Consider the following 7983-nt stretch of genomic DNA (forward strand, 5'->3'; position numbering starts at 1 on the left):
TTAAGTGAGGCGTTTCAAATCTTAGACAAAACAGGATTCACAGAATCTAACAATTATGGTTTCCCATTACATGTAGCCTGTACAGGTTTGTTTTCAGCAGTATATGTCTTTGCTTTAAAAAAATATTTGGTGTGGCTTTATTTATTGTGATTATGTTTTATTTTAGGCAGTCGTCAGATCACTCTTGCCGCCCATGTGCCGTTCTTGTGCCAAGATCGGTGATTGGGGTTTTTGGAATTTGCAAACCTCTGTACAATGATCAATTACAAAGCAACTCTGGACATTTTTTTCGCAGTATTTTCATTTTGAAATTAAGAAATCCACAAAGTCGGATCTTTTAAATGCTTTTGTTTTGTTATTTTGTGTGAAAATGAACCAGTTTTTATCTGTCTCTTCTAGGGTAAACGGATGTTTGAAGTCTTCAATTCTTGATTCTTACGTACGGGTCTAAATGTCAAAATGTTTGAAATGTCAAAACGTTCGAGTACAAGATACTTTAGAATAACTGACGTCACTGTATCATGAGACGAAGTCATTATTCCCCCGTATTCTAAGACCTGGATGAAATTCTAAATAGTTAACTTGATTTTTGTTTTCAATAGAAAAGATAATGGCCAATTGAGAACCCGACCCGTTTGTGGACTACCTTATTGGTAAAAACAAAAAGGGGTGTCACACATGCTGCACCAACATAGCACAGCCACTCCCCACAATGTCATAGTTCCTGATTCGGTGCCCTAGTGCATCTAATGAGCTATTAATCACAATGCTGTTCTGAATCTCCTCAATGCTCGACGCCCCCCCCCCCCTTCTACCTCTACACCAACATCCAGCCTCTGCCAAACGATTTATCTTGACGATGTACGTTGACAAGCAGTTATGATAGATGACCACAGTGAAAACAAGGCAGCTCAAATTCCAAGCTCAACAAAAATATCTTTCTCTCCAAAAGAAAATACTTTTTGTTCCCTTCTTCTTCGAGTGTGATGGCTCTTTGTAATTGAATATCCATGAAATATAGTCAAGCTGACGGTACACTGGCTTGTTAAAACACACGGGCACGGGGAAAATATTCCATTATTACAACATCATAAATTCGCATTAACTCGTACCATCAACACAGGCACACTATACGAAAAGGCGGGAAGACCACGCTATACACACTCTGGCCAGACGTTGTTGAGCTGACATTAATAAATAGGGCCGGGGTCAACATGCGATTCCAGGTCAACAAAAGAGCCATTTTTCAGCCTCGTCCGGAAGTTCATAACTAAAATAACTCCTCAGCGCGGTCAGTCACCCCATTCTGGCTGGTCGACTCCTTTTAAAGGTAAAACCTACCCACCAAGGCTCGGCGTCTATTATAAAGCGCGAATTAAACTGCAGTATTTGTGCTTGTCGAAACACAATGTGAAAGCTGAGTGGTTATAAAGTCCAAATCCTCTAGTAAGAGAGATACTTAGTAAAGGTCGAGAAAATAACATCTTCAATCCAATTTGATTCAGCATTAAATATTTCGACACAATTTGTTTTGTTTGTATCGATTTAGATTATTTTGTTCCCAGGATCTTTATTGCATGGGTGTTCAACTGAAATGACTGAAAATTAATCCACTTGCGTCAAAGTAAACAGTTTAACAGTTGTACAATTAATGTTTCATTCAAACATTTGTCAATATTATCAAGCCTTTCTTTGATTTCTTTGCTTTGCTTCGATGTTTAATTCCTGTTGACTTTGATCAACCTCCTGGTTTCCTCGTCGACAAACGTATCACGTGAACCAAGTGTTTCCCCCTTTATTCATTAAAATGACAATGAGTCAACGGCCTTCACCATTACATTAATTTAGTAGTCTTTCAATAAAACGATCGGTATATCAATATTTGCTGACCGAATCCGCTAGAGGGCGTGCCAAATAAAAACAGACCTCATATTGATAATTTTTACAAGGCCTATGTGAAAACGATGATCATGATTTGTGGTCGATAGAGGGCAACGTCCATATGTTTAATACCTTTAATTTAACAAACTTAGATGTATTTGCCAAAATATGGACTCCCTTTGTGTGACAATATAGGCCCCCTATTAATTAAACAGTTATCAGTCCTTCAAAAATGTGTATAACATTACTTCATCTGCCTCAACATTTAATGTTAACGTTACAAAGATTGTGGACGGGGAATTTTAAAACATTCTGGCAAATATTTATACAACGTTTGAAAAAAAAAAATTCAAGTGAAAGACCAATCACTATATACAGAACCTATGAAAATTACTTTCGGCTAACTAAACTCCTAGAGTCGTTGTTTCAATGTCTCGGCTATTACTGACTTACGAATCCGTAAATTCGTATTAGCAGTTGATAAAAGACACTGGACACTATTGGTAATTGTCAAAGACTAGTGTTCTCACTTGGTGTATCTCAACATTAGCAAAAAATAACAAACCTGTGAAAATTTGAGCTCAATTGGTCGTCGAAGTTGCGGGATAATAACGAAAGAAAAAACACCCCTGTCACACGAAGTTGTGTCAGAAAGATGGTTGATTTCGATACCTCAAATTCTAAATCTGAGGTCTCGAAATCAAATTCATGGAAAATTACCTCTCTCTCGAAAACTATGTCACTTCAGAGAAAGCCGTTTCTCACAATGTTCTATACCATCAACCTCTACCCATTACTCGTTTACCAAGTAAGGTTTTATGCTGATAACTATTTTGAGTAATTACCAATAGTATCCAGTGCATTTAAAGCAGACAACAAAAAACAGCTCCTTCATAGACCCCTTCCAGATATTCCCATCTGGTCACCCAGTTACAGATTTCCCCTGGGTGCCATTTCTGAAGTTCAAATTATTACAAGGTTTTGGATTTCTGGCTTGACCAGAAAATATTAGGTCCCTCTATATTGGATGGGCTCTCGTAGCGTGTGTAGTATAAATGTCAATGACAGACACATCAATTAAACTCAAAGGTAATTGTTAAAATTGTAAGATTATACCTAGTGTGTAATGGCACGGATGGTTATTTATGGAATTATTTGTGAGGAGATTGTGTTTTGTGTTGTAATCATGGAGAGGTACTCGGTTTTTTGGAAACGTCTGAAAGAGGATCCAATCCGAGTTGTAATATATTATTGAACCTCAATCCTGATGCAAACATTTTTGTTTCATTAACTATGAGAAATTATTAAATTTTGTAATATAAAAAGGGGTCTTCTTCCATACCCAGTTTGGTTCACCTCGACGTATGATATCAGCACCATAAGATCAGCACATGGTGGAGTATTGACTTTGCATGTTGGTTGACTGGCTTGCTGCCGGATCGTTGGTTGGCTTATAGGACTACTTTAATGTGGCGTTTACTTGTAATCGATATTGACCCTGGGTGGCCGGTTACTGGCCGGCTTGTTCCTTGGTTGGCTCCTTGGTTGGCACAATCAGTAGGCAATAAAAAGATGGCGTAACCTTGCAACTTTCATGCATGCTTCTTTTGTGTTTTGTTTGCTGCGGATTGAACTGCTGGTAAAAGCAAATCTTAAGGAAGAGCTAGTGTTGCTTGTTTGGCTGCTAGTTTGCAGTTGGCTGCATGCTGGTTGGTTGGCTGTTTTGTTTGCTGCGGATTGAATGGCTGGTAAAAGCAAATCTTAAGGAAGAGCTAGTGTTGCTTGTTTGGCTGCTAGTTTGCAGTTGGCTGCATGCTGGTTGGTTGGCTGTTATTTTGCAGTTGGCTGCGTACTGGTTGGTAGGCTGCTAGTTTGCAGTTGGCTTCCTGCTGGTTGGTAGGCTGCTAGTTTGCAGTTGGCTGCCTGCTGGTTGGTTGGCTGCTAGTTTGCAGTTGGCTTCCTGCTGGTTGGTAGGCTGCTAGTTTGCAGTTGGCTTCCTGCTGGTTGGTTGGCTGCTAGTTAGCAGTTGGCTGCGTACTGGTTGGTAGGCTGCTAGTTTGCAGTTGGCTGCCTGCTGGTTCGTAGGCTGCTAGTTTGCAGTTGGCTTCCTGCTGGTGGGTTGGCTGCTAGTTTGCAGTTGGCTGCCTGCTGGTTGGTTGGCTGCTAGTTTGCAGTTGGCTTCCTGCTGGTTGGTAGGCTGCTAATTTGCAGTTGGCTTCCTGCTGGTTGGTAGGCTGCTAGTTTGCAGTTGGCTGCCTGCTGGTTGGTTGGCTTCTAGTTTGCAGTTGGCTGCGTACTGGTTGGTAGGCTGCTAGTTTGCAGTTGGCTGTGTATTGGTTGGTTGGCTGCTATTTTGCAGTTGGCTGCCTGCTGGTTGGTTGGCTGCTAGTTTGCAGTTGGCTGCCTGCTGGTTGGCTGGCTGCTAGTTTGCAGTTCGCTGCCTACTGGTTGGTTGGCTGCTAGTTTGCAGTTGGCGGCTTGCTGATTGGTAGGCTGCTAATTTGCAGTTGGCTTCCTGCTGGTTGGTTGGCTGCTAGTTTGCAGTTGGCTGCCTGCTGGTTGGTTGGCTTCTAGTTTGCAGTTGGCTGCGTACTGGTTGGTAGGCTGCTAGTTTGCAGTTGGCTGTGTACTGGTTGGTTGGCTGCTATTTTGCAGTTGGCTGCCTGCTGGTTGGTTGGCTGCTAGTTTGCAGTTGGCTGCCTGCTGGTTGGCTGGCTGCTAGTTTGCAGTTCGCTGCCTACTGGTTGGTTGGCTGCTAGTTTGCAGTTGGCGGCTTGCTGATTGGTAGGCTGCTAATTTGCAGTTGGCTTCCTGCTGGTTGGTTGGCTGCTAGTTTGCAGTTGGCTGCCTGCTGGTTGGTTGGCTTCTAGTTTGCAGTTGGCTGCCGGCTGGTTGGTTGGCTGCTAGTTTGCAGTTGGCTGCGTACTGGTTGGTAGGCTGCTAGTTTGCAGTTGGCTGCCTGCTGGTTGGTTGGCTGCTAGTTTGCAGTTGGCGGCTTGCTGATTGGTAGGCTGCTAGTTTGCAGTTGGCTGCATGCTGGTTGGTTGGCTGTTATTTTGCAGTTGGCTGCGTACTGGTTGGTAGGCTGCTAGTTTGCAGTTCGCTGCCTACTGGTTGGTTGGCTGCTAGTTTGCAGATGGCGGCTTGCTGATTGGTAGGCTGCTAATTTGCAGTTGGCTGCCGGCTGGTTGGTTGGCTGCAAGTTTGCAGTTGGCTCCCTGCTGGTTGGTTGGCTGCTAGTTTGCAGTTCGCTGCCTGCTGGTTGGTTGGCTGCTAGTTTGCAGTTGGCTGACTGCTGATTGGTTTGTTGGCTTGCGTGTGATTCGGTTGGCTTGCTGTACTGACAGCTCGACTGAACTGATGCTAATTCCTAACCATAATTATTGCAACCATTAAATGGAACATCTATGTTTTTAAAGACACACTAGATGTTTTTTAATTATCAACACATAAACTGATTAGTTTCAATCTGAAAGCTCGCTAATTATAAAGTTCATACCAGCACCACTCTCCAAGAGTAATAATATTGCCTTCCGAAATACTGCCAAGCAATGCCATTACTACATTTAAAGAACTAACACACCACCGTTATGTATGTCGCTTGCAGCAATTGAAATAAGCAAAACTGAAATCAATGGTGCTTTATAAAATAACTGAAATAGTCTGTGCGCTGCGGCGATGTCGTATAGGTTGCATTTGTTTCTTAAGATATACAAATGCAGTCTGACACGGGCTGTTCGGAGCGAATCTAGTTTAAGATGCTCAAGTTTATTTACGATTTGGTTTTGAATGATTGAGGGAGACCCAATACCCCGTGCTTTGCGCTCAATTGACGGTACACTATGACGCCACCGTCCGGTACAAATCATCACACTCATGGAAAATCAGACGGTGTCTTAATAATATGTGAAGTTGACTCGAGTTCAGAATCAGAAATGAAAGTGAAGAGATGACTTTGCTTTGTAACGTAAAAGATTTGTTGGAAGTAGTGTGCTCTTTGATTCAAGGTTTTAGGTATATCATTAATGTTGCAATACTGCTACTGGTGGTTCGGTTACTTTATGAATCAAAGAATGGCGAAACATGAGACAAAGCTCCTGTCGTTAAGGTACAACGTCAGCACAACGTCAGTATTGTTTGACAGTATATACTCTCTTGGAATTAGCTTTAGCCGGAGGACAAAGTGTGCGATTTGCCGAAATATTTTACTTCAAATTCTAAGCAAACCCTTTATAGGGATACCATAATACTCAACAAACACAATAATTGCTCGGCATCATTTGGGTCAATAAAGGGCGGTTTTCTTTTTACGGCATTATGACAATATGATCGGGCCGTTGTAAGCGCTAAATCTAACGTCATGCTTAAAGGCAGTAGACACTATTGATAATTACTCAATTGTAAGCATAAAACCTTACTTGGTGACGAGTAATGGGGAGAGGTTGATAGTAGGAAACACTGTGAGAAACGGCTCCCACTGAAGTGAAGTTGTTTTCGAAAAAGAAGTAATTTTCCGAGAAATTTGATTTCGAGACCTCAGATTTAGAATTTGAGGTCTCGAAATCAAGCGTTTGAAAGCACACAACTTCGTGTGACAAGGGAGTTGTTTCTCTCATTATTATCTCGCAACTTCGATGACCGACTGAGCTCAAATTTTCACAGGTTTGTTATTTTATGAATATGTTAAGATACAGGTAGTGAGAAGACTGGTCTTTGACAATTACCAATAGTGTCCAGTGTCTTTAACATAAATGGCCTGTTTTCTAACTCAAAATCGTCCAGATTTCGAGCTACAAAAAAAAAAAACCCGCTGTACTTGGAAATCAAAATAAACATTTGAGACCCTTTATTTGTGCAAGTCTCACCATTGCATATGATTATGATGTCAGTGGTAGATTCCTCTAACTCTTGGATTTCAGCTCTGTATTTATCTACGTGTTCAGTGTGCTGTTGACTAAGCTCTCTACCCGAGTCACAGGCAGACAACATCAATGTTAGAACAAGTCTCTTCGCCAGCGTGTTGAGGGCTCACTAGCCCCCGGGTCAAGTCCACTTCTTCTCCCCACGTTTAGTTCTCACTGAGCCTCGCTGAGTCTGTATAAACCTCGGTCTTTATGTTATCATTCGCTCCATCGTTCAGCACCATTCTCTTCTCTGGCCGATTCGTCTACGCAAATAGAATGTGCACAAATAAAGAGACAGGGGGTTTTGTAAGCACAAGAGACTATTAAATTTCACTTCTACATCGGTCAAGTCTTCACAGCGATTGTTTTATCTTGTTCTTCAGTTTTGTTCTTGATTTTTTTTTCCCGCTTGCCTCAGTCTCTTATTTTTTTGTTTAAAGAAATTGTACAGTTTGGATTGGAAAAACTTATTTTTATTTTCCTGTAAATTTATGTTGTTGAAATTGTTAGTGGCACAAAATAATTTGATTTTTCGTCTTATTTATTGGTAGTTATTTGTATGATTCATTTGTAATTTGTTACACCGTTAAAAATCACGCGCCATAGTTTTAAAATACATTTTTCTGTTAGTTTCGCAGAGTTCTATTAACTTAACACATTTGGGAAGTTAGTGTCATCCCGTCCCAAACACTACACCAACAACAGACTAACGCCACTGGCAGTGTATACATATGAGGCGCCATTGATAATGACTGACTTACAACCCTTTATTTTTGTACAAACACCTCTTAATAATTGATCCCCTTTAGCAGGCGGGACGTCATGAGTTAATTGGCCAAACCAGATATGAGCAAATTATGACATTGGAACTTAATACTCGGTGTGAAGTCGGTGATGAAAGAAGACATCCTGGGAATAATTATCCAGTTAGAATGTCTCTTAGTTGATAGTAAATATAAGACAACACTGATTTAATTTCCCGCCCAAAAAAAATTCCCGTCGTGGCAATTTTAGGGAAAGTCATGGTTACTTTTGGAGAATTCGATCAAAGACAAATAACATCGTATGGAGTCAAGATACACCCATCGAATTGGACACACTTGATAAGCCTATCGAATTGGACACACTTGTTTTGTGTGGTGTTTTAAAAAACAACTTTAGGAATTTTCCCCCGTTTTTTTGTTTGTAAATAATTTAT

This window comes from Asterias rubens, chromosome 1 (assembly GCF_902459465.1).
Source record: "Asterias rubens chromosome 1, eAstRub1.3, whole genome shotgun sequence".
NCBI classification, from domain to species: domain Eukaryota; kingdom Metazoa; phylum Echinodermata; class Asteroidea; order Forcipulatida; family Asteriidae; genus Asterias; species Asterias rubens.